At 41.9% G+C, this 26,045-nt stretch overlaps 1 protein-coding gene across 5 annotated transcripts in view; it reads left to right on the forward strand.

Annotated features, from left to right (window-relative positions):
• The window catches only part of SEMA5B (semaphorin 5B), a 360,750-nt gene that overhangs the window by 72,433 nt on the left and 262,272 nt on the right, over nt 1-26,045 (forward strand). Inside the window, exons 1-2 of one of the 5 annotated variants that reach the window (XM_035128961.3) lie at nt 2,771-2,965; nt 4,841-4,922. The exons of 3 other annotated variants lie outside the window; for them this stretch is intronic. The gene's annotated coding sequence lies outside the window, so the exon portion shown is untranslated. Of the gene's footprint in view, nt 1-2,770; nt 2,966-4,840; nt 4,923-26,045 lie in introns of those variants that run through there. One more of the 5 variants, XM_035128952.3, reaches the window with a different exon arrangement.

A 26,045-nucleotide genomic window follows, 5' to 3' on the forward strand; every position in this document is an offset into this window, starting at 1 on the left:
GAACACAATTGGTTCCGGAAGTCTGTTCATAAACTGAAGCGTTCATAAACTGAAGCGAACTTTCCCATTGAAAGTAATGGAAAGTGGATTAATCTGTTCGCGGAGTACTTAAACTGAAGCGTTCATAAACTGAAGCGAACTTTCCCATTGAAAGTAATGGAAAGTGGATTAATCCGTTCCAGACGGGTCCGCAGAGTACTTAAACTGAAGCGTTCATAAACTGAAGCATGGGTGTAATTGGTTCCGGAAGTCTGTTCATAAACTGAAGCGTTCATAAACTGAAGCGAACTTTCCCATTGAAAGTAATGGAAAATGAATTAATCCGTTCCAGATGGGTCCACGCCGTTCATAAACTGAAAATTCATAAACCGAGGTGTTCATAAACCGAGGTTCCACTGTATTTGCATTACCGTCTTTCCCACATTTTAAGACACCGTCTTATCACTTTTTTTCCTCAAAAAAACACTGGGTGGCTTATTTTCAGGGAATGTCTTACCGGTATTTTTATTACATCAGGAGCAGTGCCCCTCTTGCTCCCTGTCTCCCTGCGGGGCAGGACTCTTGACTGAAAGAAAATGACGGGCAACAGCCACCACCAAGCTCCATGAGAGGGAGTCTGAGGGAAGGGAGGTGTGTGCATCGCTGGCCCAGCCCTCTCTCCCTGGCCCTGGGATGTTCGTGAGGGAGGGAAGGAGCTCCTCCGAAGGGCTGCTCTCTCTCTCTCCCCTCACAGGTGGGGACTCACTTAATAGCAATCTGCTACACTGGAGCTTCTTAAATTTAAACCAGTACAGTATAATGGAATCTATCTGTGTGATGCAGTCGTAGCAGTAGCCTATACTAAAGCAAATAAGGATCTCTACCAGCCAGCCAACTGCCCAAGACTTAAGAGCGAAAGTTCCAACAATGTAGCACTTTGTAGCACTGATAGCAAAGAGGCTACCGGCTGAGATACTGTAGAAAACAAAGCAGCCAGCTGAGCAGCAATTAAGATGGTAAATGGTAGCAATTAAGTAGCAATTGAGCCAGCAGAAAGCGGGGTGAGATAATCTGCTGGTCCTAACAACCCGTCCGTGTTTCTCTTACCCACAAAATGTTAACTTTTGTGTAGGGTGTAGGGCAGTGTTTAGCAGCTCCTAAACAGCGAGAAGGGGAAAGTCCTTAATCCCCAAGGCAAGGACTGAGCCACCGGCAGCGATCCCGGTACCGGTACAAATCCTTAAAGGGGAAGCTCTACAGACAAGCAATGGAAAGAAAAAAGAATCCTCACTTTTTAAAAGGCTATTAAAAGGGGGAAAGGTGGGGGGAAGCGAGAGGTGGGCTGTGTGTGTGTGTGTGAGAGAGAGAGAGAGAGAGAGAGGCGGGGGGGGGGAGAGAGAGAGAGACGCGCACACAGAGTCTCTCCCTAAAGGGGAAGGCAGCGTCTTCAATCGCCCCTCTTTTTTCCCTCGTGCTTTCATCTTCTCCCCACCGCAAATGCCACTTTTCTCCTCTTCACCAAGCAAGCAGAGCTCACACAGCCTAGCTAAAAAAAAATATTTTGGAATCCTTTTACAGGTATTTTAAAAAATGCTTACAGAAACAGGAGGGGGAATCACGAGGCTGCAGGAACGGCTCTACGGTGCATTTTTACAAGCTTTTAAAAGAAATGCGTGTCTTTGGAGCGACAGTAAAATGGGGAGAGATTTTTATGGGGGAGAGTTGGCTGGCGGGAGGGGGGAAGGGTCTATCACTATGTCTTATTTTCGGGTTATGGCTTATATCGCGCAACTGCTTAGAAATCCTGCTATGTCTTATATTATGGCTACGTCTTAAAAAGGGGGAAACACGGTAGTAATTCAGTCCAAAAATGCTTTATAAGGGGTTATATCCCACTTCTCTATCTCTCACTCTCGCCAATGAACAGTTCACTTCTAAATATCTTTCAGGGGTTATATGTCACTGAAAAGGAAGTTTACTCTTAAAAACATACATTTTAAAATGAAAGTATGATTTATAACCACCTTTGATCTTCTGAGAAGGAGCTGCAAATTACAGGGCCTTTAGGACCCTAGATGTTAATGGGAAAATGAACAGAAAGAGGAACAAATAAACTTCATGACCTTTTAGACCTTTCTCTCCCTATATTCACAAGCAAGTGGTCCATGTCAAAAAGTGTAGTTAATAGTTGCAAGCAAAGTGTGTTTTGGGGAATAGGAACTCTACAGTGTCATCGTGTTTCCTAGAGTAGCTTATCTTACCTAGAATTCTCGAAGAATAAAATGTCCTGTCACCACATTGATTAAAGAGAGGGTGCTTTTGGAATGCTTTTGAGTCAACATCTTGTTCAGATTAGGCAGGCTTACACAACTTTTCACCCACCATGCTCAAGGAAGCCCACCAGCCATGTCGTCTAGCCCACTAGGGACTTGATAAATCTTCCTGGTTTTGTGGGGTGGGGGGGTGGGCAGGCAGGGAGGTCTGACCATGCCTGAAAAAATGAGGTTGACAGCACCTAGCAGACTGCTTAGGCATTTAAAATGCAGTTATGTAGTTTATGAAAGATATCATTTATGTGGAGCTGGAGGGGTAGGTGCTTGTGGAAGCCCAAGGCACTGATTATTAAGTGTGTTGGATCCAACACTTTGGTATTGCCTGCCAGGCCTGCTCCAAACGAGATTTTGAGTAGGAAACCTGAGTGCAGTTGACTCACAACTTGCATGAGGGTTATGTTCCAGGGATGACATATAAAGCTGAAATTGTGTATAGTCTGCTCCCACGCAAGCACCCTACCTTTCTGAAGCTGGTGCACAGGGTGGGTTTGACCCCCCCCCACAAGCCATAGAGCTTTTAAGCTGTCTGCTTCCTTATCGGACTCTGGGAAATGCTGCTGCCTTTGGAAACTTTGAAAGCGATCACCCCCCAAAAAGCTCAACAACTTTCCGACCCACTGCTGATTGTCTGGACTTTCACTTCTATTTTAGAGGTTTGTTTTCTTAATTTTGGGTGTTTTTTTTATATATATATATTAAAAGGTTGGTTTATACATAGGGGGTTCTTATACATGAAAAAATACAGTATTTCTGTGCCAGGTTTCCTCACAGTGAAAAGAGCTTTTAAGCTTTCTTCCGTGTGTGTGCTTAATTTGTGCAGTGCCAGTCCACTGGCTGTCAAGTGTGTAAAGCTGCAATCGCGCAGGTTAAATGCTCACAAGATGTGAGTTAACTGTGCAAATAAATGGGATGAGCATCTTCATTTGTAACTGTACACTTGTGGTATCTGAATAAGTGTGCATGCACACGAAAGCTCATACCAATGACAAACTTAGTTGATCTCTAAGGTGCTGCTGGAAGGATTTTTTTAAAATTTTGTTTCGACTTGTGGTTTTAGTAATTTTAAAAGATATATGAACCGGGGATATTCCTTTTCACAATAGAGTGTGTTTTAAAGCTGAATACATTTATATGTATGTACCTAGAGGAGGCACTAACATGAACAATTTGACAACTCCATTCTAAAGTACAAACACACACACACACCAGCCCTCGCTTGCGGCAGCCCAATTTCTCCATGAACTATCTGCTTCATATTTAGTATTTAAATTGATCACCACTAGAGATTTAATACAGTGGTAGCATCTATTTGTTTTTCTTTTTGTTTCTGTAAACAATTATTCTGTAGTGTTTAATCAAGGATGGATTTTGTTTAATACGTTATGAAATTGAATTATATCTTTTGCCCTGTAAAGTTGATGATGGTTTTTGGGAATCCTGTGCAGTGTTTGTCCTATTCTCCAAAGTTATGCAGAAGTGCTGGGTATTTCTTTGATCAAGAATATCCTTTAAAGCTTCCAGCTTTATAGGCAGTTGACTAATTGTAGACTGAGAAACAAACAGATTTTCAGAACTCCCATGTGTGAACAAGGGTTATTTTAGAGGAGAATTTTGTCCAGTGAGTATGCCCTAGACACAGCCTTGGACTTTGTAAACAGCAGCAAACCGTCTTCATGCTGCTCATCAAACCCTGGGGTAAAAAATAGGACCAAATTGTTGTAAAGACTTGCCAGGAATTTTGTGAAGGGTAAAACAAAATATCACCAGCCAATTAAGTCTAATACAGTATTTCTTTGATGTACTGCATCTCCCTAAACAAATGCGGCAGCTATAGTTCTTCTACAGCTATAGCTAATATTTATCCCTTACGATACTACCTGTGAGTTATAATTCCAGGTGTTGCCTTCACCCAACACTGAATAGCTATGAAGTGGTGCTCTAGGAGAAAATGACGTCCTTTGTTAAATTTGGACAGGGAACTTTGGCTCTTCTGTCTGGGTGGATAGTAGAGGAAGAAGATCCACTTCACCCAACATTTCAGGAATCGAGAATGTGGCACAGGTCCTTGGCACTTCCTTTTCAGAGGTTCTGCTATGTCACAGCTGGCATTTAGCAAAGCCAATACCAAGTGCTTTCCCTATGGCAACATAGTCCATCTTGGAAAAGTTGTAGTGCTGGGTGAATGTGCCAGGGAAGCTCTTGAGACCCCAACCTGCATTGTTCCATTTGCTTATTGCACCATGATTTCCCTTTTTTGCTATGAGAAGTAGTTTGTAAGTCTCCCATTGAGGTGTTGACCAAGCATGAGGCCTGCTAAGCTTTTAAACAATATAATAGCATCAAATTATCTAAGGTCATTTTCTGCAGGCCCTTGTGAGTTCTGTATGAGTTCTGTACCTGTGCAGAGCAGCATCTCAAAACCTTCTGGAGTTAAAGAGCAAGGGTAGGGGTAAAATGCCTGTGGTTTCATGGACACAGCACAGGGGCTTCCCAATGGAGTGATGAATGCTCTCTTCTTCTTTCTTCAGCTCTAGGAGGTTCCAAGATTTGTTTGGCACAAGACCCAATGTGTGTGTCTGCAAGATGACTATTTGAAGAACATCAGCCACAGTAAGCAGTCTGTCTTTGGATATATTTGCTAAAGGCAGCACCACGTACACAGGATGTTGCTGTAAGAAGGAGCTTCACTGTACCATCTCCAAAATATGCCCCAGCTTCAGCTATGTGTTTCTTTTAGAAAAAGTAGACTAGACTCACAGTAGAGCAAAGCTGCTATTCTGAGGGCAAGTTGAACAGGACTAAATAGGTGTGTGTGTGTGTGTGTGTGTGTGTGTGTGTGTGTGTGTGTGTGGTTGAAAAGTACAAAATGACTAATCATTGAACTATTCTACAATTAAGTTCAGTTTCATGTCCTGGCCTCTACACTAAAAGCCAGTTGAGTTCACAATAAGATGTCAGACCTGCAAATGAGTTTGATGCCAAGGTCATGTAGATTTTCCAAATAATAATTGTGTCAATGAAATAGTTGAGAGCTACAGAACTTCACAGGCATCTATGCTGCCCTGGATATACATATATTATGGGCTAGTTTTTTGAAATAAAAAAAATGTATGTAGCTCTCAGGGCGGTTCAAAATATAAAAACAAAGATAAAAACACAAAATGCACAATAAAAAAGGAGCAAAACACACACACACACTCTCTTCCCCAGTCTCTCTCCCAACAGAGGTCATCATACAAAGTGTCCAAAGCAGTTTCTGGTCCCAAACTGGGCCCAAATCCCAGTAGAAATTCAGTTTCCTCCAAGAGCTTCTGGATCTGGTCCATGAACCCAGTTTAATAATTTTGCTGAAGAAGGGGAGGTTGGCCTTTGGCCAGCCATTGCTTAGATTTTCTTAACCCAGAGAGGGTTTCTTGAGGAGTGGTTTTACCACTGCCTCATTTAAGCAGGCAGGGAATCCTCTTTCACAAGGAGACATTAATTACCTGGCCCAGCCAGCTGTCCACTAGCCAATAGGGGTAATTAAAGGGTAATTCTAAATCTCCTAAATCATACTAAAAAACACTGCAGCAGTGTGCACTAAAAAGTACAATGGAAATCATTAAAACATCATAAAATGCGGGACAAATAGACCCAACTATGAACAGGATTCTCTAGAATGCTTGATGAAACAAGAATGCTTCTCAACAGGTGGAGAAACTTCAGAACTGCAATTGCTTGGCTAATTTCAATAGAAATAAAGTTCCAAGGTATTCTTTGGAAAGCCAGGGTGTTGAACAGGCTCCAAAGTGTTGGAGAGGGTGCTCAGGAGTGATTATGTTGATATTCCACTTTATCCTGCCATTGTGAGACTAGAGCATTGACAGAATCTGTTATGTATTGGTTTAATTTGTGTACATGAGTTTCTCTGCTAGTCCTGTAACTACCTTTCCCGCTCCTGGGCAATGCAAATGGGTGCGGTGACAGTTGCTATTGGTTAACTTGTTAGCACAATTTGGATCCTCACTCTGATAGGTTCCCGCCAAAATCTAAATGTATCCTTTCCCCAACCCCTGCTCCTGAGAGTATAAAAGGAGCTCACCCTTTTCCTCCAGTTCAGTCAAGATTCCTACTGCAATAAAGAAGACTGTTCCTGTTATACTTGACTCCTAGCAGTTCCTTGCTAGTATGCTGAATCACTATTCTGAGCTGACTTCACGAAGAGCTGAAATCACACTCACGACATAACAGAATCTATCCACCGGAAAATCGCCCAGAGTATTCAGTCGCTATGGGCTGATGGTCTGCAGTGTGCGGTGCCTTAGTAGAAACTGCAACTCCAAATTTCACCTTAGACAAGTATTTTGCCACTGCACTGAGCCAACCACACAGGTGCCTTTGAACTGTTCTTTCAGATCTGTGGGCAATCTGAAGAGTGTGTGTGGAGTTGGAAATACAGTATGTTAAGTTGGTGGAAGGGCTCCTAGTTGTTTATGAGGAACAACAGCTTTCTTGGTGCGTTGAACTTACCACTGTTGCAGTCAGTGCTGGACTAAACAGACTTCTGACAATCTTTATGTTCACCAGGGCAGAGGGCCAAATGGCAGATTGCTTCCTGCATTCATTTAGCATTCCAGAAGTTGAATTCCCACCCCTGTCATGCAATAATTCTTGTGTTGTGGATTGTTTTAGTTTCGAACGCTATGGGGATTGCCTATTTTTAAATTATTTTGGCAGTGATGCAAAGATCTGCAGTGGGACTCTGGATTCTTCCCTATCCCAAACCCCTGCTCCAGAGACCAGCGTCAAAAGTTTTGTGGGGTTGTTTTACCTGTAATTAATCACTCAGCAGAAAGAAACCCATATAGGTAATGTGTGTACACTTCAAATAATTTTCTGTCTGTCCCGATCCAGGCCTGTAGCCTTTCTAGAAAGTTGTGGGGATGACAGCAACAACAAAAAGTAGGGGGCACTTTATCTAGTCCACACACTTTTTAAACACAAAATCACAAACTTTTTTATTTAACTCTCATTTTTACAGCCATACTACAAATTCAAAAGTTTTTACTAAGCAACTTCAGCAGGTTTCTTCTTAAAACAACACATACAGCTGTTCAAATAAGTCAAAAACATTTCTTCATCTCAGGTATAGCCTCAATTGCATGTACATTTTGATAATTGCATGTACCAAGTAGAATTGGTGATTAAAGCAATTCAGGGACAAAGTTTTTCACATAAGTTCTTTAGAGATTAGAGCTTGAACACCAGCTGGTAAACCTTTTATGACAGTTCTCCATCATATGATTGGGCAATTAGTTTGTCATAATTTGACTGTGAGCCAGTCAATGTTGACAAAATTTCAGATGTTATATTTTAAGCACTTTTGCAAGATATAGGCAATGGCCAATTAAATATGCATCCAAATGATGCATTATTGTACATTCGTGCATGGCGCCGAAACCGGAAGTGAACCGAAAACATCCCTAAACATGCCGCTAAAAGGGCGGAATGGGGCCAAGGTGTGCTTTTATGCACTATGCCAGCACACTCGGGGGTTGGGAACAGAACAAAATGGTCGTTGACTGTAATCAGAGAGCAATTGCTATATTTACAATACAGTGGTACCATGGTTCCCGAACTCAGTCCATTTGACTTCCAAAATGTTCGCAAACTAAGGTGTGGCTTCTGATAGGCTGACTGGCCCCAGAAACAATACCGACAGCCACAATGGACATTTGGCTTCCAAAAAATGTTTGCAAACAGGAACACTTACTTTTGCGACATCCGGGAGCTGATTTGTTCGGGAGCCAAGCTGTTCGGAAACCAAGGTACCACTTTACATTGTTTGTCCCTAGTCTCATAAGCTAGCAATTCAACACAAGTACTTTAATTAATTTGCTTCCTAATAATTTCTAGAATTATTTTAGTCACAATGTGGATTACTTCATATTGGATTTCCGTGCTGATGTGTTTAGCATTTGCAAGATTGTTATCACAATTCCTTGTAATTTTTGATCTTTTTAAATAGAAAATGCAAAGAACTGTAAAAAGAGCCAGCTTGCCTCTACTCCTAATTGTTCACACCCTGAATCACCCCTGAAAGACAATTGATTGACATCTAAAAATTGAATTACTTCCATAATATACTTCACATAATATAGGCTATTTTTAATCACTTGATTGCATTTTTTCTGAATTGTTTCTTTTGTTATCCAGAGAATTATCCACTGTACTTTTATGGGCTATTGTATATTTAAGGAGAGAAACAAAGGCCTTCTTATTTATTCTTATTCTCATTATTAATTAAATTTGTATACTGCCCTATACCCGTAAATCCCAGGGTGGTTCACAGCACAAAACTACAATTAAAAAAACACACAAAATATATAATAAAAATAAAAGCTTATATAACCCCCCCACAACACATTTAAAGGGGCATCAGATGTTGTTTTTCTAAAATTTCTGCTAGAAATGTGATTTTTTTTTATTGGGAGGATTTTTTTGGGGTGGGGGGCAGTCTCCCATTTATCCCTCACTACATAGAACTTCTACCAGCTGCTATTTGCATCTAAACAAGAGAGACCAGCACCAAATACTGTTTAAAACTAAAGCTAGCGATCAAGTCAGCTGGAAATGAAAGAAGCGTCACATTTCGGCTGGTTCTCAGTTCACATCCTGTGCATATGCACAGTTGTTGAGGGGGATGTGTCACATACACCTTCCGTAGATTAACTTGGCACCTCTGACAATGGCTATTCTTAGCATCACAATTCCACCACTGTTATGCTTTTAAATCTCCCAGACGAGTACTGCATGTACAAGACAGCAACGAACAACACAACTGCCTTAGTGATGAGTTAAGGGCGGAAGGAACAGCACAGCGGTGGTGCTATTTACATAGGCCAGACCAGGTTACATGAGTGTTTTTTGTTTGCATGTTCTCAGCTTGCATACTGCTGAATCCACTTACCTTTTGAGCAATCTATGACTATTGATTGTAGGATGGTATCAGGGAGTCCACAGTTCATAGTACACACTAGGATAGGACATGCACATGTCTGAGAAAGGATGAGTGAAAGGGAGATAACGACAGAGGTGTGTTGTCTTATAAAAGGTGTGTAGAAAGTAGATAGGAAGCAGTGTCTGAACCCTCTCTCATAATGCCAAAACTGGTCATCCAGTCACGCTGTGGTGAGAAACTCAGGACAAGACTAAAAGAAGTCCTCCTTCACACAATACACAATCCAACTATGGATTCCACTCCCGCAGGATTTAGCAATGGTCACCAGCAGGGACTGCTTTAAAAGGAGATCACATTCCTGGAGGATGTGGCCATCGATGGCTACTACAGATACTATGGTAAGTGTATAAAGGTAAAGGTACCCCTGACCGTTAGGTCCCGTCGCGGACAACTGGGGTTGCGGCACTCATCTCGCTCTATAGGCAGAGAGAGCCGGCGTATGTCCACAGACAGCTTCCGAGTCATGTGGCCAGCATGACTAAGCCGCTTCTGGTGAACCAGAGCAGCGCATGGAAACACTGTTTACCTTCCCACCAGAGCAGTACCTATTTATCTACTTGCACTTTGATGTGCTTTCGAACTGCTGGGTTGGCAGGAGCAGGGACCGAAGAATGGGAGCTCACCCTGTTGCGGGGATTCAAACCACCAACCTTCCGATCGGCAAGCCCTAGGCTCTGTGGTTTAACCCACAGCGCCATACTACCCCAAAGATCAGAGGAGCCTTGCCTCTGAAAACCAGTTTGCTGAGAAACATTGCACTCGAGTTGTGTCCTGATATGTGTCTTGTTCATGAATATGAGAACAGGATGCTGGACTAGAAAAGAATCAGAAAGACTGGATACCCTGTCCCCCCCCTTTTTTGTTTTTGTTTTTCCCAGGCCTTCCCATCTTTAGTCTGGACCATATGAGCCTTTGGTGTGATGCAGCATTACTTTGAAGTTCTTACTCAAAAGTCCTACAGTAGGAGTCATTCCAAACTTTCCTAGCCTGCTGTCCAGCAGGTGCTTGCGACTCTTAATTCCCACCTGCCCCTGCCAGCACATCCGGTGGTTAGGAATTATGGTAATTGTAGTCCAAATCTTCAGGACGGTGCCAAGCTGGGGAAGTCTTACTCCTAAGTGGCTGCAGGTTTGCATTATTAGCTGCTTTGTATATGCCGTATTTTTCTCTGTATAAGACTAGGTTTTCCGCCTTGCCGGCGTGGGGATTCAGGGCACAGTCTGACAATGGCTGTGCTCCTTTATCTCAGGTCAGGGACAGAGGGTGGCACTAGGGAGGGAGCTGTCACCGCGGCACTCCTTGGTGTGTGGAGTCCCACAGGGTGCAATCCTTTCCCCAATGCTTTTTAATATCTTTATGCGTCCCCTTGCCCAGATTGTCTGGAGTTTTGGGCTGGGTTGTCATCAATACGCTGATGACACCCAGATTTACCTGTTGATGGACGGCCGCCCTGCCTCGGCCCCGGATACACTGACCAGGTGCTTGGAAGCTGTGGCTGGATGGCTATGTGGGAGCCGGTTGAAGTTAAATCCCTCGAAGACAGAGGTCCTCTGGCTGGGTCGGGACAACATGGGGTTGGGGGGGCCCCAACTCCCATCTCTTGCGGGGGCTCAATTAGTGTCAGCGCCTTCTGTCAAGAGTTTGGGTGTAACCTTTGACGCCTCCCTTTCCATGGAGGCGCAGGTTGCAGCCACAGCTAAGGTGGCATTTTTCCATCTCTGCCGTATCAAGCAGTTGGTCCCTTACCTTTCTCACCCTGACCTGGCCACAGTGATCCATGTGACGCTCACCTGCAGGCTTGATTATTGTAACTTGCTCTACGTGGGGCTGCCCTTAAAGCTGACCCAGAAACTCCAGCGGGTGTAGAATGCCACGGCGAGGCTCCTTATGAGGTCCCTGCCGTGGGACCACATTCATCCAGTGCTTTACCAGCTGCACTGGCTCCTGGTGGAGTACAGGATCAGATTTAAGGTGCTGGTTTTGACATTTAAAGCCCTATGCAGCTTAGGACCCTCGTACCTACGGGACCGCCTCTCCTGGTATGCCCCACGGAGGACCTTAAGGTCCACAAATAACAACAATCTGGAGATCCATAAGGTGGTTAGATTGGCCTCAACTAGGGCAAGGGCCTTTTCAGTACTGGCCCCGACTTGGTGGAACGCTCTCTCACAGGAGACCAGGGCCCTGCAGGATTTGACATCTTTCCGCAGGAGCTGCAAGACGGAGCTGTTCCACCTGGCAAGTTGCATCTTAACCTGTACTTTAATTAATTGTTTTTTCTTTTATTTTGTATTGTAATTTTACTGTGGCAGTTGCCCTGAGCCCGGCTTTGACTGGGGAGGGCGGAGTATAAATAAAATTATTATTATTATTATTATTATTATTATTATTATTATTATTATTATTTATTAAAAATAATGCCCAAAATTGGGGGGCGTCTTACACACGGGGGCCATCTCCCCCATTTTCTTAAATCGGAGTCCCCAAAAATAGGGGTCGTCTTATACATGGGGGCGTCTTATAGACGGAAAAAATACGGTATCTTCCTCACATTGCAGCCTATACACACCTCTGTTTCTTAATAAATGCTGCTATTTACATTGGATCTGGGTGTGAATTGGTGGTGTGGTTTTTTGAATTGATTTACAGGAGTGGTGCTGAACAATAAAATCTGGAGTGCTTGCTCTAACCTTTTTTGCCTAAAGCTTCTGCATGCTTGTAAAATTATTGGGTGGTTTTGAGCTCCTATTTTTGAAACCACAATAACCAAGCGCTAGTGAGAATTAGAAGGGGTCTGCCTAGATTTATTTATTTTTAATTTGTGTTTATTAAATTCCCATGAATGCTGATTAACCAATTTTCCTCACACAGTGTTTATTTTTGTTTCAGCTCTTTGCGTGCAAATGAGACCGGCCAGAGTGTTTTTGATAAATTGTGTGAGAATCTGGCAGAGACCATAGCACGAAATGAATGACCCTTCATGGCCTGAGTAAAATGTTGCTTTTGTAAGGCCTAATTGTAAATTTTGACCATTTCCTATTATGATGTTCTTTCCCCTTCTCCCTGCTAGCTCCTTCCTTGTCCTATTCATTTTATTTATTTTACTGCAACACATTAACCAGGTCAGCCTCCAAACAGCAATAGCTATTTTCTCCTACAGTTTCGCTTTTGTCCTCTGCAAAACACTACCATACCTATAATAATATAAGATGTTGTTCCATAGATAACCCTGTTGAAGGAGGATATTAGAGATGCCTGATTTTCTCTACTGACATCCTCCAAGCAATATTTACTATCACAGTTTATTGATTTACTGCTGTGCTGCTTTCAATCCTTTCTTCTTCTTTTTAATAGAGTTGATAGCGTTTTTTTGGTTTTTGTACAGCCATGACATACACTTGCACCTCTCTATCAGGATTTTATGTGCCAGCTGATTTTTAATAACTGCATGGTTGCTGCTAAGATTAATCCCTCTTTACAACAGTGCCTCTTTGCTAAAGAGCCTTCGCAGCTGATTAGGGCCACAAATAACTCGTCAAAACAAAGTTGGCAGTGTTCGATGTGCTGTGAGCTTGCAGTTATTGCCCTTTTAATGATGCAGTGGTGTGCACTTCCAGCTGTGCAGCAGCAGTGCATGGTCCCTGGCAGCTGTTAGATAGCTCATCAAATAGCTGTTGAGCATCGTCCCCTATTTGTCATAAAACTAAATGTGCCACCAGGGTTAGGAGGCTATTGACAACTGCTCCTCTCTTGCTTTACCATAGCTACCTTCTGACATGGTAATTACGGAAGAGTTATTGTTGGCTCATAGCTGTTTTTGTTTCTTCCCCTTTCTTTACAAAGGAGCTGCTATCAAATTATCTCTGCCAGGCGACGTGAAACTTGAAATTTACTAAGCTAGCCTTTGCCCAACCAGTCATGTGATCTGTATAGTTTGTGGCCACCAAATCAAACACAGCCCACCAATCGTGTATTGCTATCCACCAGGGGCACAATAAACTCCCATATTTTGGCTACCTGACAAGCCTTTGGCAGCCCTTTCCATTTTTACGGTCCCAAGGAAGTTAATAAAGGCAACCTATTGTGCCTTTGCTGGGCCACCAGAGATGGTTGGTCGGCTGAGTTTGACTTTGTTGGCTAATGTAGCTCCAGAAGGAAGGGCTTAAAGGTCTTTGTGTCAACTATCAGGAACAATTTTGGAAAGCACCACAGTTTAGACTCCTGTCTAAAGCAGTCTGACTCGTAGATTCCTATGCACCCTGCCTGCTTTTGCCCTTTCATCCTACACCCACATTGGTTCATTGATATGGCCTGATCACTTGGCTTTAAGCTTTGCTCCAGTTTTCTAGTTTCTGTTTTTGGGTTTCTGTCAAGGCTGATGCGTCTAGTTTAGGACTTCATGCTTTGTGTTGCTGCCTCGATCCCAGATTGTCCCTTGGTTGTGGTTTAGATTCTGATCTATTGACTCTGATCCCATTATGATCGCCTGATATGGACCACAGATTCCCCCTCTGACTCAAGGAAATATTCCTCAAATTTTGCTATACCACTTGTAGCCTGTGGGATTATAGTTCTGTATTGGTGGCCTGGCTTCTCATGTCATAAATAAGCAATAGATTTTAAGCCTCCATAGCCCTGATTGTTTCCTGCTGATCTATGGGAGTGTATTCTTGTCCAAATAGATCTTAGAGTAAGCTTGAACTAGTACTACGGACTTAAAAAACTTATAGTGCTTATTTTTTGTTTTGGAGGTATTTTCTTTCTTGTAACCATGCTTGGGAATAGGAAGAAAAGAGTGTGTGTGCATATGTTAATTATTAATTTCCCTTTAAGTAGTACACATATTTTTATGCATTTGGTCAGTTGATTTGTTTTAAGAATTTTATTTCTTTCCCTGAAGTATGCTTGCTTGCTGTTCACCTTGCTTAATCTTTGTTTTTGCCAGCCTGCTTAGAAATTTTGGGTTTAGGTAACCCTCTGTTTTCAAGGGACCAGATAGGTCCTTATCAGACCTCCACTTACTGGATTCCTAAGAGGCCCAGTGTGATGTTGTGGTTAGGGTGTTGGATGCGTATGGCACTGTGATCTAAACCACTGAGCCTCTTGAGCTTGCCGATCGGAAGGTTGGTGGTTCGAATCCCTGCAACAAGGTGAGCTTCTGTTGCTCTACCCCAGCTCTCGTCAGTCTAGCAGTTTGAAAGCATACCAGTGCAAGTAAATTAATAGGTACCACTGCGGTGGGAAGGTAAACGGCATTTCTGTGCGCTCTGGTTTCCATCACGGTGTTTTGGTTTGGTCATGCTGGCCACATGACCTGGAAAACTGTCTGTGGACAAATGCTGGCTCCCTCGGCCTGAAAGCGAGATGAGCACCGCCGCCGCATGCCATAGTTGCCTTTGACTGGACTTAACCGTCTAAGGGTCCTTCACCTTTACCTTTTACCTTAGGGTGTTGGATTTAAAATTGGGGCACAGCCAATTCAAATACCTGTCCAGTCACAAAGTACAATGGGTAACCTTGGCCACAGTGCCCATCTCTCAGCTCAACCTATCACATAAAGTTGTTACAAGAGTAAAAGGAACTTCTTGGAGAAAAAGCAGGGTAAAAATGTAACAACAAAAATGAGAATAATAATAAGAAGAAGCTGTGAAACAGGAGATTTTTGGGTGCTGGCATTGGCAGGAAGCTTGCACTTAAAAGCACCACATCTCATTTGACTGAAAAACCATCTATGGTACCTCTGCCCACTCCTTCATAAGCAGCTGCACACATTTGCTATTGCATCCTGTTAGCAGCAAAGCAGAAGAGTTTGGGTGACAACTCTCATTAAGTTGGCATGCCCGGTGAAAATGTCTTTGCCACTTAGGCTTCCTACTTGCAGCGTGTGCTGTTTCTGTCGGGCTCTGCTGTTATTTATAGGGCACCTGTCACTATTGTGTTTAGAGAGAAGCCTTGTCTGTGTTTTATGCAAGTTCTCTGCTTTTTTGGGGAGGGGAAGCAGGATTCTGCCTGAACAGGGAATGCATTATGCAGCAAATCTTACTTTATTTTGTGGGAACACACATTCAAATATGGAGCACATGTTGCGTCTTATAACATTTCCTCCCGTTTGTAGAACATATGTATTTATTGCCCATTGCCTAGACGTGGATAGGATGTGTGCTGGTTTAATGTTCTGCAAATTTTTATCTTCAGTACTACAGACCAATGAAAGCACGATTATTGCTACTTGGGCTCATTTATAGTATATTTCATTTTCATTGGTAAAGTGCCAGTGTGAGATGGCAGATTGACATCCTGAGTTGCTCTGCGCTTTATGTTAAATCTTGCTATAGTGTGCCAGAGCTTAATTTATTTAAATATTTGAATCAATCACATCCCCTTCCCACCCCCACAGCCCAGCCCACTTTGGAGGGCTTTTGCTGCAAATCTTTTAACTATTTCAACCACATCATCTTAAAACCCAAAGGTGTTCTTCAGAGAACTGAAAGTGATTTGAAATAAAATTGCTGCTCATAGTGGCCTGGTTCATTCCAGGCTCCATCAACCACATTTTATGAAGCTATGAAAGAGTCTTTGTGCTGAGCGCTTCTTCCACATCCCACCCCTTCATATGCCGACTTCGCTTCACGGGTTCTGATTTACGTTCACCTAGAATTTCTTGTTATGTACAAATAGGAAAACCTGGCCTTAATGTTGGTTAACAAATCAGACAGGTTAATAGGCATTGCATTTTTTTGTATTGTCTCAAAGCAAAATCCACATAACCATCGTCCATAGTGGGTCAAATGAAATAGATATGCACACCATGAAAAACTAAACTTGTCTCAAATCACTTTCTGTTCATTACCCCCCCCCCCACTTTAATCTCTTGAGTCTAGGCCAGGCATCTCCAAACTGCGGCCCTCCAGATGTTTTGGCCTACAACTCCCATGATCCCTAGCTAACAGGACCAGTGGTCAGGGATGATGGGAATTGTAGTCCAAAACATCTGGAGGGCCGAAGTTTGGGGGTGCCTGGTCTGTCTAGGGCTAGGCTGACCAAATTTGGAATGAATTTTTAGAGATTAGACCCAAAATCATATAGGCTAGATATTATTTATGTATTTGTTTCTAAGTTACCCTTCATCTGAGGTTCACGGAGTGGTTTACGATATAACAGCTTGTTCACCATTTTAAACCTGGTCATCTAATTTTTATCCATATGATGTTAGAAAGCAAGTGGAGTAATATGTCAAATTATCCAAGTCAGACGAAGTGCCTTCATTAGCTAGTATTTGGAGCCTATATTTAACCAGGCACAGTGCAGAAATGCTTAGACTGCACAGTCTTTGTACAGTTCTGCTTTGTCTTACACTAGCTCTTGGCTCAGTTTGCCAAGTATGATTCTGCAGTACCCAAAACCCAGCCTAAAAGCCCTGATTAGATTTCAGGTAGAACTGGGTCAGGCAGTAATGTATTGCCATAGTAGCAGCATTTTCAGGAGTGGATGCATATTCAAGGGCAGCAAAACACTCAAGGATACAGCTAAGTGAAGGTGAAAACAAACAATCAATTAAACTGTGGTTGCTGAGGGGGAAATGTCTCCACTGCTGGTTCTGATTGTGACTAACCAGGTAAAAAGCACACTGTTCTGTAGGTTCTAGCTCATTTTTGATAGCCACGTTGATGCATTTGTTAGCTTCTTCGGGGCACAATGAGGGCAAGAATATACATGGCCTGTCTTAAAGTGATATTGGCAGAATAATGTACATCTGCAAGGTGTATGTTCACAAGTTAGGGCTTGTCAACACTTCCATTTGTCCAATGTCTAGAAAGAATGGGTGTGAACAGTTTTCAGTTTGCCCTGCTGCTTTCCCCCGGGAAAACTCTCTCTTTCCTGCTGAATCATAACAAATGTTAATACGAAGGAAACCCAGTTGACGTTTGCTTTGATTTAGCAGTAAAGAAGGAGTTTTCCCAAGGGAAAGCGGCAGGCCCAAGCAGTAGTGTGGATGAGCCATTAGTGTGGCAAGGAGCAGGAAGAGAGGAAACTCTACTATCTGACCTGCTTTCCTTTTAGTCTTCTCCTTGCAGACTGAGGCAATCTGGTGTCTCTGAAGTCCACAATATTTCTGGTGGATGCCGTTAAAGTAAGGCCACTCTTGAGTTTTTATTCTTTTATTTTTTATTTTTTTATTTGTTGATTTGCATTTTTGCCTGTTTGATGTACTCTGCATATAAACTGCAATGGCTGGCGGTGGATGCAAATATCTATTGGCTGATAACCTTTTCCTTTAGCCTTGTTTTATTTTAAGACAAACTGGGCAATTTCTCTTTCCTCTTCACTTTATTTTGTAGGAATCCTCTACTTAGGTGTGTATATTTCGATATACCAGTATCATACTGACTGAGAAATGCAAACAGTTAATCAGAGAGATGCAGTGCTAATACTACACTGTCAGTATCTTCCTTTGGGAAGTGACAGCTTTGAAAATTGCCTTAGTGAGACATGCGGTGACCTTGAACATGCCTCACTTCTTTACAGTGTGCACAACACAAAATAAATACTCAATTCCTTTTTGAGAGTTGTCTCCTTTATAATTTCAACTTTTGGGTTGGCAATATACGGTACTCCTTAGTGCATTTTTGTACACAAGGATTACATCACCTTTAAGCCTCTCTTGTGTTGTTTATGTTTACATCATAATGGTGAAAATGAAAAGGAAGAAGTCGAGGAGAGTCATTTATATTATGAGTGGGCATATTAGCCAACACTGCTTTTACACTTTTTTTTACCGCAAGTCCAACAGAAGCAAGAGCTGGAATGCTGTTTAACAAATATTTTTCTAAAAAATAAATAAATAAAATTCCTCTGCAAGTAGCAGGAGAGTTTGCTACAACAGATTTAAAACAGCTTTATGACACGGCTGGTAAATATGTGTTTAGGGAGATATTAAAATGCAGATCATCGATCGGATAAGGCATAACATCACCTTCAGAGTTATTAAGGTGTATTGGCTGAATGAATTTGCAGTCCCTACAGGAGTGGATGTAGTAAAAGTCTGTGTGAAGTGGTACCAGGTTCAGTGGAAGCATCTTTAATTGAGGAGCATGAGTTAGAGTCCAACAACATCTGGTGGGCCAGACATTCACCACTCCTCCTGCAGTAAGTTGTCCAGGCTGGCTTCAACTTTGTGAGGGCTCCTCTGTGATTCCTGTGGCGCCTCCTCATTGCAGCTTCTTTCTCTGTTTCTCAATCTCTTACCCCTCTGTTCTGTTCTGTGGAAGTCTGCTATTGGTTGATGGGTGGGGCTTCCCTGCTCACAGCAGTGGGGCAGAGAGGAGGGCAAGGTAACACCACCCATGTGATGTTGTGAGTAGAGAGGAGGAAAGGGGAGCAGTGAGGACTGACTGCATGACTTCTGCTGCTGGCCTGCATGCTGAACTTCACATGTGGTCCTTCAGATGTTTCTTGCTGACAACTCCCATCCCCTCCAACCAGCATGGCCTGTGGGAAGGTTGATGGGACTAAATATGGAAGACCACATGGTCCCCATGCCTTCTGGGAGCTTCCTATGAAAGGTGTTTGGAAATGATGTCTGGTATTAGATGGGGAGAACATATCTGACTACCAGCTTGTTCTAGGCACAGTTCTAAGTGCTGGTTTTGAGGTCTAAAGCAGGCATCCCCAAACTGCGGCCCTCCACATGTTTTGGCCTACAACTCCCATGATCCCTAGCTATCAGGACCAGTGGTCGGGGAAGATGGGAATTGTAGTCCAAAACATCTGGAGGGCCGAAGTTTGGGGATGCCTGGTCTAAAGCCATAGCAGTTCAGTATCTGGTATCTGAACTATCTCCCACTTGGTGCGCTCTCTCTCTCTCTCTCTCTCTCTCTCTCTCTCTCTCTCTCTCTCTCTCTCTCTCTCTCTCTCTCTTTCTCTCTCTCTCATATATCTATTTCATTTATATTCCACCTTTCCTCTAAGGCAGGCATCCCCAAACTTCGGCCCTCCAGATGTTTTGGACTACAATTCCCATCATCCCTGACCACTGGTCCTGATAGCTAGGGATCATGGGAGTTGTAGGCCAAAACATCTGGAGGGCCGCAGTTTGGGGATGCCTGCTTTAGACCTCAAAACCAGCACTTAGAACTGTGCCTAGAACAAGCTGGTAGTCAGATATGTCCTTGTCTTCCTCTCAATTTTATCCTCACAACACCCCTGTGAAGTAGGTTAGGCTAAGATATTGATTGGCCCAAGTTTACCCAGTGAGTTTCATGGCTGAGCGGTGATTTGAACTCTGGTCTCCCAGGCTGTAGTCCAATCCTGTAGCCACTACACCATTTTTTGCATAATATGAAGGCTTTTGTTGTAGGCCCAGCTCTGAACTTTCCTGCATTCTGAAGTGACAGACCTGATTATCAGTGTCAGGGCCTTATTGTTAGTGGTGCTCTGCTTATGGAACTTCCTCTCCATGACTGTTCGCTTAACACCTTTCTGTAGTAATTTTGGCAAATCTCTTCAGGCATTTAATTCTGGCTGAACTTTAAAGGTCCTTGTTTGGTTTAATTTTGTTGCTGCTTTATTGCATGTGATTATGCCTTAGTATTGGTGAACAGTTTTTGTTTGTCAAAAGTTAGGACGGGAAGGAAGGTAAGAAAATTTGACCTCAGATAGGGAATTGGAGAGATCCTTGGAGCAGGCATTAACAGCTTGTGGTGAGACAGAAGACAAACAGGGACTTTGTATGTGCAATTTCATGCCAACACAAATGTTCTGCCACAAATGTCAGGTAGACTTTCCAAGTGTTGACATTGTGTGTTGCACATATAAATTCCTTGTTTGTCTTCTGTACAAGCTGTTAGGCATACTAAGACTTCCCAGAATACCTGCTCCAAGGATTTGCATCCACCAAAGATCCTGACGTGTCACTTTATTGGAGGTTGGTGTGGCTCAGATAGTTTGCCATTGCTCTGATTCTTCAAGTTAATGTCATCTTTCCCCCTCCATTATCTACCTCCAGTAGATTGTCTAATATATTATATAAAATATTGTACATTTTGCAAGAAAAACCATCCAAACTTTGGGAGAGCTGCTTAATTTTTTGAAACAGGAGGGTGGGAGGGAGAGAGTATTAAAAATATAAACCTGTTTCTTCCTATGACCCCTTGGAATGTCAGTTTGTAACCACTATCTTCACCTTCTAACATCTTTCTTTGGTACCAATTTACCATTGGCTTGGAATAGTCCATGTAAATCCTCCAAATTTTTGTGTTTTATTTTGGTAACATTATTTACAGCTGTAATGTAAATCTGTCTTGCTTTGTCTCCAGTCTTTCAAAATGTGTGCATCTTTTCCAGAGGATGCGCTAGGCTAGTGCAGCTTGTGCAGAATGAAGTGAGAATCAATGACTTGTAAGTGTACTCACTGAAGGCTTGTCTGAGAGCCAGACTGATGCCCTCCATGATAAGCTGCCAAAGTGATTCTCAGAAGGCTCTGGAGGGAATGCAGATTCGTTTGAATAATTTCCCTTAAACTCAGATAGGGAAATGTTCTTTCCCATTAAGATCAAACACCCACAGTTTTCTTGCTTCAAGAAAACACCTTCTGAAGTTCAAACTCTGTAGATCTTACGATGATTATCTTAATTAGACTCTTGCTTAACGAAAGAATTCAATATGTTTGTGGGGGGACTTTTGCTGTTTCCCGCCACCCGCACCCTGAAGATACCGGGTCTGCAAAAGAAGGAAGATTGTTAAAAGAGAACTGGTTTAAAAGACCAGGGCTGTAAAATTGAAACAGTAGAATTCCCCAAACAATGGTGCATAGGATTGATGGTGGCAAAGTTGACACCAGCTATTGTTGTTTAAATACTTAGAAGTATAACCACATAATGGCTAAGATATGCTTAAACAAATAAAGAGAAAAATAAGACTGAAAATGAAACAGCCTGGTTAAGATTTCACTTAAAATATGGGCTTTTCACCATTTCCTGTTGATGAATAAAATTGAGGCTGTGATGGGCTTGGGCAAACAAGGAGTTTCAGCTTTATTATTGCTTTAACCAGAATAGACTGCCTGCAATTCTCTGAAGAAGAATATAATTGTTGCAGGGATAATGTTCCACAAGGGGACAGAAGGAGGAAGATCCCTAAAGGTTACTAAATCTGCCTCTTTTGTGTCTGACTTTGATGCATGACTTTCCTTTTCTCCTCTCTCTCAATCTCTTACCCTTTTCCTTTTCCTTGGGAACTTCAGTATTTGCCGTGGAACTGTCTGTGACTCCTCCCATCTGAATGCCAGTCTCTTTGCTGTGTCTTTCCAGCACCTGCAAGTTCTCTCCTTCATTTTAACAGCCACCTTCTCCAACCTACCTCTTTCCGTATGTTTTCTGTTGGGATAATGGGAACTCTAGTCCAGCAACACATAAAATAGGGGAGAGTACACACTCTGGCCATCTCTCATGTGACCACCTTCCCCTTTCCATTCTCAAACCTGGCCATATTTGACCATGGTATGGAAAGGAAAAAGCAAATCCTCTCCTATAAAACCAAAATATCAGTACAAGGCTTCTATTGCAGGCTAGCTGGAGCCTTGAACATGAGTGACAACTTCTGCCAGGGGCTAGGATGCACTTTTGATTAAAGTTTTCCCCATGTCTAGTAGGTATTAAGAGTAATAAAAAGTAAGATCATGGCCACTGGTCCCATCACCTCCTGGGAAATAGAAAGGGGAAGAAATGGAGGCAGTGAGAGATTTTACTTTCTTGGGTTCCATGATCACTGCAGATGGTGACAACAGTCACGAAATTAAAAGACTCCTGGTTCCTGGGAGAAAACCAATGACAAACCTAGAAAGGAGACTCTTGAGAGTCCCATGGACTGCAAGAAGATCAAACCTATCCATTCTGAAGGAAATCAGCCCTGAGTGCTCACTGGAAGGACAGATCGTGAAGCTGAGGCTCCAATACTTTGGCCACCTCATGAGAAGAGAAGACTCCCTGGGAAAGACCCTGATGTTGGGAAAGATTGAGGGCACAAGGAGAAGGGGACAACAGAGGACGAGATGGTTGGACAGTGTTCTGGAAGCTACCAACATGAGTCTGACCAACCTGCGGGAGGCAGTGGAAGACAGGAGTGTCTGGCGTGCTCTGGTCCATGAGGTCACGAAGAGTCGGACACGACTAAACAACAACAACAAAGTAAAATGTGGCTACAGTGCAGGAAAACTTGTTACAGTCAAACCTCGGTTCTGTTTTCTGGAACCCAAACGTCCAACATGGCTTCTGTTTTGAGTTTCCCTATTGAATTGAGGCTTCTGCTTTCAGTTTTTGGTTTTTGAATGTTTTGGAAGTAGAACGATCTTCTGGAATGGGTTACGTTCAAAAACCGAGGTTCCACTGTACTGAAAATTAGAATAGAGCAAATGGCAGTTGACCAAAACCTGCGGACAAGTAAACCAAAATCAGATTATCTTATCCTTGCTTAATTAAGCAATTCCAGGCGCATGGGTCTTGAACAGGGATACACCTGGATTTCCTGGTAGGACTGACAGAGACCCCTGTTAGAAATCTTGTAGAGCCATTGCCAATCAGTGTCAGCAATCATCTGATTCAGTATAAGGCAGCTTTCTATGTTCCTGAGTGAAGTCTCATGCCTGTGTTCTGTGTTCGTTAGTGAACGTATAGTAGTGTATATTTTGCTAAGGATGCTGTGAAAGGTTAAGAATCTTGTCTCTCTTCAGCAGTTGAAAGCAGAAGAGGAAGAAATGTAAGAGAGACTCCTGGAACTATAACTGTACTGTGGTTTCAGAGTTTTAGAGTAAAAGCACTTAATAGTTTTTCTGGTTGATGTTCGAAAAGCTTGACACTCCCAACGGGGTATATTTATGCAAAACATGGTTATATTGTGAGGTGTACAAAATTCCAGTTGGTGGGTTAATTCATTTTGTAAGGATTTGCTAAATACCTTCCCAGAATTTTTTTGATGGCAGCTGCTTTGATTGGTTTCACAAAGTATGTGTGGCTGTCGTAATGATGTACTTATGATACACATGTTAATAAGTAGGGAGTAAGATTTCCTTTTGCTTGAGTTGAAAGTCAACAAAAATATTTACTCTAGATTTCATTTTTTGAATATAGGATGCATTCAGATAATAGAATTGGAAGGGACCCTGAGGCTCATCTAGTCTAACGCCCTGCAATGTAGGAATATACAGCTGACCTTTTATGGGGATCAGACGTGCAACCTTGGCATTATCAGCCCCATGCTCTAACCAACTGGAAAAGAGCCCCTTTAGGTGCATTTCTCTAGTTGTGTTTGTACTTTGAGCTGTACAAGAATATCAATTGATATTGCACCCAATTGTTATGCACTTGGCAGCATTACTGTTGAATTTAATTATTTTTAAAACGTTTTTAATTCTTTTTAAACTGTTTTTATTGATGATGTCAAATATTTATTATAATCTGCTTAGAGATTTTCTTACAATCAAGCAACATTTTTTTTTAAAAAAGACATATTTTGAAGCATGTAATTATGATTTTGGGCAACATTGTTACAGAATACTGTTTTTATTCTGTGAAAGTTTCATGGAACAAGAGAGAAGGTTTTATTTTTAGCGGTCTTGTATTAAAGATACAGGACATTTTCCCAATCTTCTTAGTTCTACACAACTTTGGATACACATACAGTACTAGCTGCCTCTCCTGCCCCCAATTTTGTATTCCAGAGGTTCCCAAACTGTGATGCATAGACCACAAGTGGTCCATGAACTTCATACAGGTGGTCCACAGCCTGTCTGCTTTGATTATTCATATTTATTTTTAATTGTATCTTTGTTGCTTCTTTTATTTCTTAAATAGCATTTCACTGTATTAATATTTGAATTATATGGAATGCAAATTGTAGCAGACTAAAAAAAATAAAAGAAATAAAAGAAGCAATAAAAATACGGTACAATTAAAATCATATAGCTTCTGTAGTGCATTACAATTACTGCTACCCTGTTTCTCATATTTTAAGACATACCCATAAAATAAGCCATAGCAGGATTTTTAAGCATTCAAGGAATATAAGCCATACCCCGAAAATAAGACATAGTGATAGGAGCAGCAGCAATGCCGGCCGCGGCAGCAGGAGGAGAAAAACAATAAGACATCCCTTGAAAATAAGCCATAGTGTGTTTTTTTGAGGAAAAAATAAATATAAGACATGTCTTATAATATGAGAAACACGGTATAGGCAGAAAAATCATTAAGGGTTCTGCCAAGACCACCAGCAATTTTCAAGTAGGCTTTTTTTGGGGGGGGGGGACTTTGGGAACCACAATTGTATATGAATTTCACTTTCTCGTGTAAATTGAATAATTTCCCCTTTACTGATTTGGAGTGTGCTTTCAGGCCACATTCACTTTATGGGATGAATTTAATCCCAAGTGTAAATTTAGCTGTTTTATTGTGTAAATATCAAAGCCACTGATGTTGCACAAGGGCAGATATGGACCAGTAATTTTACTGACATTAACAAAAACCATGAGCAAAGCAAAACAGATTTATTCCTTTGTGGCATAATTATCCAGTTTATGCTGCTTCCTTCTTTTTAAATACAAGGGAGTCTCCCAACACACACAATTAATGAGATTTCATGAGGATACAATTGGACTGCTGTGCCTGCCATATATATATATATATATATATATATATATATATATATATATATATATATATATATCACTGAAGAAGTTAATGCATTCTTTTATTAGGATTGGAAATACTGTTTTTTAATTATTAACTCTTTTGAGTAGACATTGCACTCTCAGATGTCATTTTACTGTGAGAGGAATACATCATGCAGTATGTTTCATTTAATCAAAATGAGCTCTGTAAAATAGGTATTCATTATTCTAATCTGATGGCTGCAAAAAGACTCAGAGGGGCAATGATATCAGTGTGTAGACAATGATAAACAAAGTTCAAAGCTTCAAATATAGTGAAAATGGGCTCTCACTGTTTCGACACGGGAGCACCTGAGGCAATTTTCCTGAAACATAAATTCAATTAAACATTAGGGAAAGGTATTGAAATATTAAGCAAATATTCACCTCTTCACCTCGTGTCCCCTGTTCAGAATTGAAACACACCATGATGGTCGCTATTTATGACCCCATCTTGGGCCAGTCTAGAACCAGTCTTGAATGCATGAGAAGAGCTCATTGCTGCACTCTTTTGGGCTAATGCCACCCATGCATTAAATGCAAAGAAGTTAGTCTGGCACCTACATTAGTACAGGGTCCACTTGGGCACTCTTTAACTGACAGGTTTTATCTCTTTAAAAGGTGGGGAACATTCACATGACAAAGGCCCATCTGGTGGAGCCATCCCCTTGCCCCATTAGAGTTGTGACAAACCAGAATACATTCACTATGTATATAAGTTGGGCACCTGTTATAAACAAAAAGAAAACACGTGAGCAACATGAAGTAAAAAAAGGAAAAACCCACAGGGTTCCACATTCAGTGTTATATTTAGAATAGACCAACTGAAATTAATGGGTCTACTTTATGGCTTAATTGGATATCACCCTCATTGATTTGCAACTTTCCAGATTAAAATTCACACTCGCACAGTGTCAGCATTGTCAGTGCCTACTCTGTTGCAACATCATATTTAGCTGCTGTAGCCAACCACCATTTACAACCAGCAGTCTCCTTTCCAGTACAGTGGTACCTCGGTTTAAGAACAGTCCTGTTT

This window comes from Zootoca vivipara, chromosome 1 (genome assembly GCF_965207765.1).
Source record: "Zootoca vivipara chromosome 1, rZooViv2.hap1.1, whole genome shotgun sequence".
NCBI classification, from domain to species: domain Eukaryota; kingdom Metazoa; phylum Chordata; class Lepidosauria; order Squamata; family Lacertidae; genus Zootoca; species Zootoca vivipara.